The sequence below is a fragment of the Condylura cristata genome, unplaced genomic scaffold (genome assembly GCF_000260355.1).
Source record: "Condylura cristata isolate star-nosed mole 26May11 unplaced genomic scaffold, ConCri1.0 scaffold00020, whole genome shotgun sequence".
Classification (NCBI taxonomy): Eukaryota; Metazoa; Chordata; class Mammalia; order Eulipotyphla; family Talpidae; genus Condylura; species Condylura cristata.
Window position 1 is genome coordinate 6,028,192 of NW_004567121.1, and position 12,706 is coordinate 6,040,897.

A 12,706-nucleotide genomic window follows, 5' to 3' on the forward strand; every position below is an offset into this window, starting at 1 on the left:
TAGTGCCATTTTGAAAAGACCCAATAATTTAAAATCCATGACACAAAAGTCTGGATTTTGGAATAATCCCTATGGAAAGGGAAAAAAACTTAGATACACATTACAGAAACTTGCAAAAAACCAAATATGATGGCACCATGTGGAATTACAAGGGAAAGGAGATTAGATTTTAAAAAATGAATTTAAGGAAGACAGTATTTTTATTATGTGTCTTGCATATGATTGAGCCCTAAGGTTTCTATAGGAACTTAGCTTTTGACATGGGGAAGCTGGGAAGGGCTGCCTTTTGGATGGTGGTGGGCAGTTGGCTACTGATGATTTAAGTTTATGTGTTGAAGCAATTATCAAATTCAATATAGCCAGCGTTAGAGGGAGAGGAGCCACTGTCTGTTTATGATAGGTGCAGCAGATATTGGAAGTTATTCCATCTATTGGCTTCAAGAACTTGCTGTTTATTTTCTGTGTTTAACATGAGGGGAAAACAAATCCCCCAAACAGGCCCAGGGAGACTATTTTGTTCATTTACCTTCATTGAGCAGGAGTATAAAGATACAGTTAGAACTCAAAGTGGTCAGGGCTGCTTGCTATCTTCTTTCCCCACATCTTCTAAAGGAAGTTACAAAATCATTAATTGCCTGTGGTGGATTTACACTTTCTCATCAACTCTCATCCCTAGTTCATATGTGGCTTACAAACTCAAAGGAATTTGAATAGAAAGATGATTATAGAAGCCTGAACACAAATGCTTGGAGGAAGGGAGTGTTGCATTGACTAAAACTGAGAAGTTGCATTAATGAGCGGTACTAAGAGACCGCTTTTAAAAAGTGGTTATTTGGAAGTCAGTAGATGGGAAATGTGTGAAAGGAGCAAAAGAACTAGGCTGTAGAAGGAAGTCCATATAGGACAGTGGTTTTGAAAGCTGTCTCAGGCAACCTTGTGGTTTTGAATCGTTACTGGCAGTACATAAACTTAAAAAAAAAAAAAAAAGGTGTAGCAAGAATCACAGAGTGCATTCCGGTGCAAAGATGTAATTTACTTTATTTACTATAAGTGAATTCTCTTTAGCTAATGAATCCTCATTTGCATACTTTAGCTAATGAATCCTCATTGCAGTCAGAAAAAGAATCTTGCCTATCAGTATTGTAGTTTCTTTTAGTTCAAAGAATCAGTCTCTTTGGGGTAACAGCACAATCTATTCAGAATTCTTTCCTTTCCAGCCCTCTTATATTTCTGTGCATGGTAATTGGAGTTCTTTGGAGGGTGGAGATGAAGGGCATGGAGCAACTTAAAAGTTTGTGCCTGCTGGTCAACTCTGAGCATGTGGTGGGGGGAAGGGGAGAAATAAAACCTTTCCAGATTATCATACCTCCTTTTGAATTCAGTGGTCTGTGACATTAAACCCTGTGCTCAAAGTTCTCCAACCACAGGACTTTGCAAATTCAAGGAAATATGTACAAAAATATTTTCTTTAAAATATTCAAGTCTACAATTCATATTTATAGTGGACAGTCCTTTAAAATGTCCTGCTCTGGGAAATGCTTTCTTTTTCAGGCCACCAAATCATGCTGTCCTGGCCAACATGATGCTGTTTCATGAGCATCAGTGATATTTTTCCCATGAAGGGCCTGTGATCTGAGCAGCCTAATAAGTGGGGAGACTGAAAGTCCTCAGGGGACCTGGCCTCTTATAAGGAGGTTTTAGATAGTCCAGTCTCCCAAATGACAAGAGTTTCAGAGGTGGGAGGGTGGCGAGAGGACATACTCTAGCATGTGTCTGAAATAATAGGGATATTGTTTTACTGTTTCTTGTAAGTTTGTCAAGTTCTTTGTCTTACCCAGAGCACCCTCCCCTATTACAGTGTTTGCCTGATACCGAAATCAGAAAGAGAGTGATACAGCAGTGATGTATCACTGGTTTCTGCCAGACTGAACTTCCAGCCCAGGCTTGGGGCAAGGCAGGGAGACATTTGAGTTATCTTGGGGATGACCAAATAACAACCACAGTAATGGGAGAGAGAGTCAGGTAATGTGGCCAACATGGTAGAGGGAGGAGGGAGGTAAATCTAAGGTCCCATATAGAAGAGTGGTTGTAGGTGAGAAGGGAAAGTCTATGGCCTCTGTGTCTAGCAGGATAGTTGGGGTAGAGGTGGATGGTAGGTGTCAGTATTTAAGGAAAAATCAAAGGAGATTGTGATTTTTATTTCTGCATTATTGCATAAATCAATTTTACTTTCTACTTTAAACTATTTAAAACCCTTCTTCACATACATTCCAAGATGGATTTATGTTCACCAACATATGACTTCTAGGCTAGTTCTGCAGCGTGGAGTCCTGCCCACCCCTTACAATTTACATCAACTGCTACTTGGACGCTCATGTGGAAGGAGGTTCAGCTGGGGCATATGAAGTAACAACATCACTGTAGGAGTTTGGAGATCCCTGCCCCAGAGATTCTGATGTGACTGATCTCCCCATGCTTCTAATTTGTGGTCAGTGTTTCCAGAACTACCACTCTCTGAAGGAATACTAGGAGATGAAACAGCTGATGAATTCCCATAATATCATGTCACCAGCCCCAGACCTGAATAGTTCCTCTGAGAAAGAGGAACCATAGAAACTTCTAGAACTAGACAAAATAAGAGACTTGTCATCATGTAGGTCACATGACAGCATTCGGGGTACGAGATACTGATTCTCCTTCCTATATGCTTCCCCGCCAGACCAGAATTGTCAGGGCTAACTGGGGTTCAGGTTACCTCAATTTCTGAATTTCTGAGATGCATGTGGTCAAGGTATAGCCTAGGGAAACAAATGCCTATTTAGCCTGGAAGGGATGCGGGAAGGGCTGGTGTGTATGGGAAGGAAGGAAGCAATAATCATTTACTCAGTGTCTCCTTGGAAGAGGGTCCATTAAGTCCTTGAAGTAAGCTGGAGGCATGGAATGGAAGGAGAAGAGAAGGCTTCAAACTTCTGGCTGTTGGACTTGGAACCCAAGTGGCTGCTTTCAGGACTCTAGTGTCCTCTTTCCTCACATCGGTGAGGTCCCGATGTGACCTGTCAGGTACTTGCTGTGTGGTGTTGGTCATTCACTACATTTCTCTAAGTGAGAATTCTCATTTGCAGATTGAGCTGATTGAAGAATGTTTACGCTTAAAATGATACCCAGTCTGGCTAAGAAGTCTGGGATCAAGACCGTGAACTGATCTTCTATCCAACATGCAACAGTAATAATAAAACTGGAAGGGACTCTGTGCCAGCCACTGGTTTACAAGTAGTCAACTGAAACCAAAGGTCTCAATGACAGAGTTTACTGGATGATCAGAGTGAGGACTTGAACCCTGGAAATAATCAGATAGATTTTACTCTGAGACAAACAACCACTCCAACTCTTCTGAGTTCATCATACACACCTGTTGCATGCACACAAAAAAAGGAACAGTGAATCACTTATGTCAAAAACTCAGTTATTCTTCACTGGGCCTCCTGGTTTTCCTTTAGGATTTAGAATTCTCCATTTTCTAAGTTATGTTGGTGCTTGCACAAATGGGGCAAATATTGGCACTTAAATACAAATGTATCCTGGAGACCAGAAAGGCTGCTTACCTGTCTGCTAGGTCTTTCCCTTCTGACTTCTCTGGTCATAAGCAGAGGTTTCAAGGTTCATTTCAGGCACCAGATTCCTGACAAGCTGCTTCACAGAACAGGATGAGACTGTCAGAATAGGCTGTAAGCTCATGGAAATGGTTTTGCTTTTTCACTGCTAGACCAGAGAAGTGGTCCCATTTGTTCATAAAAGGGTCACACCATTGAATCGCCCCAATCATTCCAGAGGTGGGTGTTTTTGTAGGGATCCCTTTTTGCAGAAGACAAGGAGGTACAAAGAATTTAGTGACTTGTCTAAATTCACAAAGCTAGTTGGGCAAGCCTGAGACCTGTCCTCCGGCAGCAGAAGCCAAAGACACCCTCTTACCTCTCAAAATTGCAGGCACAACAGTGTGTGTTCTGGGCCTGAAAGCCGAGGGTCCCGATATGCACGCCTCCGGAGGGGTCCCCAGCTGGGTGGTAGTCAGGTCACACTTTGGGTGGGATCAACACCTTTGGTCACTGCCCCACCAGGGGATAAGCGCTGTTTGGGATGCCTGGCAGCGCTCCAGGGTCCTGGCTCCAGCAGGGGCCAGACTGGCGGGGATGCCCTGGACAAGGCCCCTTCCGGAAAGGGCTGTCCGGTCACTCCTGACCCTTGGATGGAACTGGGGGGCACCGGGCCAGCTCGCTTGCCGCCCACGGTCTGGTCCCGCCGCGCTGTCTCCGCCCGCTCCCCGCCTCCGCGGGACCGGAGCTGGAGCCCCGCCCGGCAGTTTCCCGGCGCGAGGGAGGGCTCAGCTTGGGTCGGGCCCTGAGCTAAGTGGGAAAGGGAGCCGGCAGGGGGGAGCGGGAGAGCCGCCGGGCCCGGCGGTGCCGGAGCAGCCTGCCCGCTGGCCCCCAGGAGCGGTGGGAATGTGACTGCCGGGAGCCCGGACCCCGGAGCACTCCTCGCTCCCAGGATGGCGCCCCGCAGGGCTGGGTCGGGTTCCGCCCAGCACTGAGACCTGGCATGTCCGAAGGTTCACACCAGGTAGGACAAGCTGGCGCGTTCTGGGGGTCTTGTGGGCGATGCGGGACCTGCGGTGCCTTGACACTTCAGCCGGGTTTCAGCTAGGATGGCGCAGAAGGCGTCCTTCCGAGGTTACATAGGTTGTGGGAGTTTGTTGTGTAAGAAGGCTGTTAAATCTGTGTTTGGTTTTATTTGGGTGTGAAGCAGGAGGAAAGTTTGCTCAGATTCCTTTTGGGGGGGAACTTGCCAATCTCAGTGGAGTGTTTCTCCAGGGGTGTGTCTGTTTGTACATCTAAGTTGCTTCCAGGTGTTTTAATCCTGCCAAGTTCAACTGGTTCAGGAGTCTCTTAAGGGTCTGAGCTAACAAGAGTATTTGGTTAACAAGAGAAGGGCTGATACCCTAAAGACAGGGAGGGAGAGTGAGTTACTGCCTCTGAACCATGATGGCCTGTGCCTCCCTCAACTGTAGAAAGACTCCAAGAGGATTCCTTATTTACCACAGCCATGTTCAGCACATTACAGCTTAGGCCTTTTACACTTAACTACTCTTTCATCCTCCCAGCTGCCGTTTGAAAGCCATATTATTATCATCTCCCTTTTGCAGTGGAGGAAGCAGAAGTTTAGAGAGATGACTAACATGTGGGAGAGTTGGCCCCAGGAGAGTGAGCCCTCGGGCCCTCACACTCTGGCCCTTCTCTGCACCATGGCTCCCCCTGTCCACCAGGGCTTTCTCCTCTGTGCTGCTGAGGCTGGGGGAGGAAGGCCATGCAGGAGGGTGGGCAGGTTCCTGCCAGGGTCAGCCCTTTGCAGCCCATCCTGGTGTAGGGAATATTCGTGTGTTTCAGACAGGTGTGTTCCAGAGGTTTTAACTTTACTGCCTAGGAACTAGGAATGGAGGGAGGGGGCGGCCTCTGGACCATTGAAGCTGTAGAGAAAAGGTGAGATCCAACCACTGTTGTAGCGTGATGCCTGGGTCACGTGTCCTAGAGCAAGGCTTCTGGAAGATGAAAGGATAGCATTGACTTTGTGACTGGTGATAAGCTATGGAAAGCCAGGAGTTGAGCAATTTGCTCTCTCTCTACCCAGTTTACTTAGCAGCTGTGGGCACCTTGTTCTCATTTCTTACTCATTTAATATGCTATTTAACACTTAATGTGATTTTCTATGTTCATATCCTCTATTACATTTTATGTTAGATGAAAAAGTTGGGGCGTTTGGATGAGATTTAATGAAAGAAGTGGTATAGAATCCCCTGAATTATTTTCGGGCTTATTTAGGTAGCAGTTACTCTGTTGGGTTGAAACTGTGTACCTGCTCTATGGAGACTCTATACCGTTTCAGAGAGGACATTTGACCTGAATTACTCTATGACGTTGGTAGGCAGGACCAAACTTTCATTTCTAACTGGCTCTATTGAGCGCTGTGTGGCCTAACGTGGCATCAAAACTTTCCTTATGGCTCTGAAACATGAAGTGTGTTTTGAGCAATTCCTTCACTGTTGATGAAACACTACTCAATTCACTTATTCAGTCAACACATGCTTATTGTTGAATGTTTTCTTAGGGCCAAGCACTGTTCCAAATACTGAGGATAAAACTGTGATTAACGTAGATAAAAATTTCTGCCTGCTGATGGATGTGAGCGCTCTTGGTAGAGTCACAGGCCCTCTGGGGTCTTTCTGCAGTAGGGAGTTCTTCCCCTTTGTACAGAGCATGAGCACACTGGCTGCCTGCAGTAGGATACTCAGCATCTCCAATGAGGAAGACATGACAGCTGTGGACACAGATGCACCTGTGGCTCCTTAAAGAGTAGCAGGGGTGCTGAGACATAATCTGGGGTTTGACTGTGCACTTGGGCCAGAGCTGATGTACACCTGTGGCTAGAATGCATCAATGTCCACCTGGGCACAGGTGGTAGGGTGGTGCAGAGGGTATCTCAGCAATCAAAATGGCAGAGCTGGAAAGTACAGTCAAAGTATGATGGCTGGAGGGGAGGGAAGTAGAGTACTCAGGTTATCCCACCACCGCTGACCCACTGTGAACTGGCTATTCTGCAGGACGGAGCCGCCAGGGGCACCATGCCTGGGTAGTTGTCCAGCTCTGCTGTGAGCTCATCCTTGGTTTACATTTTCTTCTCTTTAAGGCTGTCGGGAAGCTGACAGGATCTTCACAGTCAGTGGCTTTGTTCCTTTACCCTGGTTGCCTGCGATGGCCCCAGGAAGTGCCATGCCCAGCATGGGTGCCCACCACCAGAGTGACCTCAGCATGTCTGAAAGGTGCTGGGCTCCTCAAGGCTCAAGGTCACTGTGTTTCCTGTGCCTTTGCATTTTGGACTTTCTCTTCATGTACGTGGCAGCACATTTTTTCATTCTTATCTGTTCCAGAAAGGATTTACAAGATGCATAAATGAAAAATGGAATGAAAGAAAAATGTAGTAGAGACAAAGTGGAGTCTAAAATGTGTAAAAGGTCGACCTTGATCACCTCTCTGCTTGCTAAGTTGCCCAAATGGCTGCAAATGCGGGAGGAAACCGGTACATCAGCCCTGGCCACACCTTGGCATTGCCCACGGCACTCTGAGAAATAGAAGCGCTGGACCCAGAGCAAATAGCTCCTCTCAGGTCATTGATATTTTGAAAGCCCCTCAGGTGGTTTTAAGCTGTCCCGACACCAGTATCCATCTTGGAGGTAGTGGGAGAGAGGAAACAGGAGAACACAGTCTCTTGAACCTTGAGATGAAAAAGTAGGGCTAGTGGTGGCGGGGAGGGGTTGTAAAAGCAGTCCTGGTGCAAAGAGCTGTGGTCTCCATTTGGGAGGTGCAAAGAGAAACTTTTGAAGTCTCAGCAGTGACCCCCACTGAAAGTGCCCTGAGGTAACTGCATGGACTCAGGGTGCTAACAGGAATGGGTAGTAGGGTACCCACGGCTCTACACACCTACCTTCCAACTGGAGAAATTCCATAGCAATAACACTGTGTTTTTTCACCTCTTACAAAAATAAATACCCTCATTTTCTTTTTAGGAGATTTATTTATTTAGACATGCAGACTTGGGGTACAAGTTGGAGGTGCAGGGGCGGTGAGAAGATTACCAGAGGCAGAGTGGAGAGCAGAACAGGCAGATCAATGAAGGACACTGCTGAGGGGAGCAGCAGGTGGGTCCGGAGAGGTCTGCCGTGCCATGTGGGCCACCTCCGGGGTCGGGTTCGAACTTGCACTTTAGTGGCTATGGGGCTTGCAGTGCTGCATCCTAACCCATTGCACCACCATGGAGGGCCTAAACACCTTCTTTTAATGCAACTATTTTAAGTACTTGACAATTCTGAAATAACATAATAAAACTTACCTACAACATCATTTACCCCCAAGTCTATATAGCGTCTACACATGAGAGTAAATAAAAGTCACCTGTATTAAAATTATGTACTTCACTGTATGGATGCATGGGCAGAGTCAAACTAGAGAGGCCATCAAATGTCCTAGGAAGACCCTCCTAGGGTACAAGGGACAGTCTCAGGCAGGTGAGTTCTGGCTGAGCTGCAGATACCACTGGGGGAGGGACTTTAAGGGTCTACATGGAAATCACAGGCCAGTGCTCCCTCATTTGTCATGACAGTTGGGTTCCTGGAAAGTTATTTTGTCTGAAAAGTGTTCCTACAGCCACAGCTTACCTTTATGGGTGTCAGATGGAGTCAGGCAGTGACGCCAAAGCGGATCAGTGAAGGTTGTCAAGGGTGCTGATGTTGGGGAGAAGCTGAAGCTGTGTGGGACGAAGGGTAGCTGCTTTTGAGTAGAGCATCCTTGCCTCGCTACACATGTCCACCACCACTACAGGTATCATTGTGATCGCCCCAAGTGTCCCCTTCCCCACGACTCCAGATGCTCCCCTGGGGACCACACTGACCCCTTGAGAAGCACTGATTTTCTGCACACTTGCTTGGAGTTGATTGAAGCACACATGCAGAGGTGAACCCCCAATCTGGCAGGGCCCTGACAGGCCAAGCTGCTCTCCAGGGGGCACTCCCATGAATTGTTAGAGGAAATTAGTGGTTGCTTCAATGCTGCTCCGGTACACTTGCTGTCTGAATATATTTTTTATATTGAATATGAACAGGAGCAAAAGTGTTTTATAAACAAGTAGCCATCTTAAATTTGGGTATAATGCTGTGAATTTTATCACTTTGGAAAGCAAGATTGAAAGTGAATACAAGAGAATAAAATACTTCTATTAAACGAAAGGCTTACAGATGTGGTGACCAACATCACGGTGGGGGCATGTGCGTGGGGGTGACTACTTAGGAACAGCAGAAAACTTGTGTGGGAGGGAGAGTTCGTTCCACATGCGGTATTCCCAGGGTGTGCAGGAGTCGCGGTTTATGGACTTGTACGCTCAGATTTGTGTTTCACTGTATGCATGTTTTATCCTAATACTCTCCATCCCCAGTTAGTGAAAACAATGAGAAATTCCTTTAGGGAATGTCTTGTGCGCTGAGCCTTTACCACTTTGAGCAGCAGATCTATTGCTGCCTGACTGGACAGTGGTGGTCGGGGACTCTCCCTCATGGTCTGTTTTTTTTTTTTTTTGTGGGGGGGGGCAAATCCATGAGGCACGGCATAGTCTGTAGTCTTTGGCCAGTGCTGAGGCCAAAGTAGAGCTGGCCAGTGAGAGAGGCTGGGGAAGTCTTGATGGGACAGAGGACATGGGCCAGACCAGTTCTGGGTCAGGTGTGGATGGGTCAGAGACCTAGGGGGGCATACTGGAGACCTCGTTTCACTCCACTTGGCAGCCTAGAGGCTGAGGCCTGGCCCGTCCTGTGTGCAGCTGTTTCGTGACATCCTGTGCCTAGTTTTCTTCTTTGTCTTAATTCCACGTATGGAACCACCAATCTGACTTTGTCTTGTAATATCTGAAAAATACAGATTACATTGCCATTGCCGCACCCTGGGGCTATTTTCGCTTTGTCTTTATGTCCTATATGTGCTATCCTTTGGCCAAGAAAACACCTTCCTCGCCCAGTCTGTATGGGTAAATAAGCCAAACAAAAGTCCTGTGAGTGAGGCTTTTGCCTCTGACTGCTGAGAGGGGCTCACTGAAGTTCCAGGCTTCTTGGACTTTCTGAGACAATGAGTTTCTGTTGGGTCTGTGGTGGGAGTGGTTTTGTTTGCTCCATGCGGGCTGTATGTGTGTAGAGGCCGTGTGTTGTACTTCTGTGTGGGGTGGAAACAGTTGTGGCATATTCAGAGCATGCCCTCCTGACCCCAGGCCCATCTGGGGTCATTTCCATGTTCTTCTCTTGAGTGTGGGCCACCGTGGTGGCTCCGCAGAGGTTGGGGTCAGGCTTCTTTGCGAGTCTGGCCTGAGAGTGTGAGTTTTTTGGGTCCTGATGTCCCCCTTCTCACGACTGGCATGAACAGAGATGGCAGTTTCTGTCGGACAGCGCTCTTGGATTTTTATCACTAAAAGATGCCTTTTGGGAAATGAAAAGTGAGTGCTCCAGAGTAATTCATTTCAAGGGTTATTTCTTTGATAACTTGCATTTTGTCTTTTGGAGATTTTTCTTTCCATATCATAATAAAGATATGTTTTCATTTAATATAAAACTAATAACCCTTCCCAGAAAGTCTGGGTAAAATTATTACCCCAGGAAGATAGCCACTAGCTTCTTCTTGGGGACTTGTGGAATCTGACTTAAGACAACTTGTGTAAATGCAGAATTCTTCAGTATTTTTCCACCAACATATTTCTGAGATTTTTAAAGTAAAATCATAGGTTTTGGCATTTTTGCCTTGGCTGTAAAGCTTGTATTTGTGATCTTACTGTTGCAGATTACTTAATCACTGTTGGAATACTTGGAATTGGTGAAGATGACAATCATGAACTTCATTTTTTTTTTTTTTTAAAGATTTATTTATTTATGCATACAGAACTGGGGTACAGGCCAGAGGGGCAGGAGTGGTGAGAGGCATCACCAGAGACAGAGTGGGGAGCAGAACAGGCAGATCGACGAAGTACACTGCTGAGGGGAGCAGCGGGCGGGTCAGGAGAGGTCTGCCTCGCCATGTGGTCTCCTCCGGGGCAGGCGGGATTTGAACTCATGCGGATGTGGCTTTAGATTCTCAGTGCAGTGCTTTAACCCGCTGCGCCACCAGGGAGGGCCCATGAACTTCATTTTTAAGACTGCAACTCATTCGCTCTACTGAATTTTGATAGAAAATATTAGTTGTCATTTTCCATAAGCTAAAAATTATGTTTTCTTTCTTTTCCCAGGAATTCACCCATCACTTCTTAGATATAGTCAAATTAATTAGAATCCAATTCACTGAATGGTTGCCATTAAGTCAGATTTCTCTTTCTCACTTACACACACACACACCCACACACATACACACACATACACATGTTGATGAAAGTTGGGAAAGTATTGAATGATGTTCTGAATTTTTTTTAAAGATTTATTTATTTATGCATACAGAACTGGGGTACAGACCAGAGGGGCAGGAGTGGTGAGAGGCATCACCAGAGACAGAGTGGGGAGCAGAACAGGCAGATCGACGAAGTACACTGCTGAGGGGAGCAGCGGGCGGGTCAGGAGAGGTCTGCCACGCCATGTGGTCACCTCTGGGGCAGGCGGAGATCGAACTCATGCCGAAGTAGCTTTAGCTTCTCAGTGCTGTGCTTTAACCCACTGCACCACCAGGGAAGACCTGAATGTGTTTTTGAGGCTGTCAGTGTCGAAAGCCAGTTGGCATGAGAGGGAAGTGTGGAAGGGGGATTCCCTTTTGAATTTTAGATATGGAGCTCTGCCATTTCAGGACCAGGAAGCAGGGCAGAGGGAGGGTTTGCTATCACTGTTTCCCTTCCAGCCTTGCATTGCTCACAAGTTTGGCTGCTCTAGACCTTCCTTTTGATCCATGAAGGAAAGGCTCCACCCAACCCCTGGATTCCACAGGGTTTGCTCTCCTTTCCAGCCAACCCCTTTCTTTGGGTCCCACCAATACCCCTCTCTGGACCATCATTCCGGTACCTGGGGACACGGAATTACTTGCTCAAGCGGTATGGACAGTAATTCCAGATCCTACTCAAGCCTCTCGGTGTCAGCCTCCCTCCCCACCATGGACTCCATTGCCTGTGTGTCCCTGGCCTGTACAGTGTCCAGGGCCGTACCCTCTGGCATGGTTCTCCCCACGTGTACATTCGGCACCTCTCTTGATACGGGATGGAGCTGGGGAGCGAGGCTTGGGTGCTTCTGCACATGTTCTGGTGTAACAGGGCAGCCTCTGCTGTCTCTTGCCCCAGAAGTGGCCTCACACAGCACACTGTCTTCAAGATGCCTGGGGTGTCTTGAAGGTGTCTGATGGGTGCTGGTTCTGCCTGGAGCCTAGCCACTGGCCGGGAAGGCAGGATTCACAGTGTGGGGGAATTCCTGAGAATAAGAAGGAAATTGGCACGGTTGTGGGAAATTCTTCAAGCGGCATTGTGGCCACAAAGTCGGGACAGTTTCCCTCCCCCTACACTGGGGTCTGTCCTTGAGGAGGACATTCACTCCTGGGGCCCCTCTTGCCCCTGTGGTCACTCTCCCTGTGTCTGCCCTGGGTGTGGAATTCTTTGCAGATAGGTGCGAGGGGATGAAATTGGTTCTTCCTGGGAGGGGGTTTTCCCAGGACCAGTGTTTATTTCTATTCTTAAACTTAATGTCTGGTTTAGTCATTTAGTTCACATTGAAATTTCTCATGTGGATCTAGTAGGAAGTTGTTTCATGCCTCAAACATGCTTTTTCATTTTATCTTTGATAAAGTAGCTTTCTATGTATGTTCCGAGTGTCACTTTAGTCATGTGATATAATAGTATTTCCAAACATGTGACCATCAAGAAGCCCTGGTTGCTGTGCTGGGAGTGCCCATGGCTAGCTTTCATGTGGTTCTCATAGAAAGTCAAGATCCCAGTCTTTCCTGTCTCCTACAGCCATGAGCCCCAAGGCTGCTGGCAGTGGGCGTGATAAGCCCCAGGCTTCCTGTTGCTCCAAGTCCTAGCAGATGTTCCAGGATGGGCCCCTCCCACCTTGACCCTAGGCCAGATTTTCATTCCTAGTAATCTAGTATGAAGGTGGTGGGTGATA

General features: G+C 47.1%; 1 protein-coding gene across 2 annotated transcripts in view; it reads left to right on the forward strand.

Moving 5' to 3' along the window:
• Window positions 1–4,464: 4,464 nt before the first annotated feature.
• IL1R1 (interleukin 1 receptor, type I) overlaps window positions 4,465–12,706 on the forward strand; it is a 34,398-nt gene continuing 26,156 nt past the window's right edge. For both annotated transcript variants that reach the window (XM_012727303.1, XM_004686015.2), the window contains exon 1: window positions 4,465–4,614. The gene's annotated coding sequence lies outside the window, so the exon portion shown is untranslated. The remainder of the gene's footprint in view (window positions 4,615–12,706) is intronic.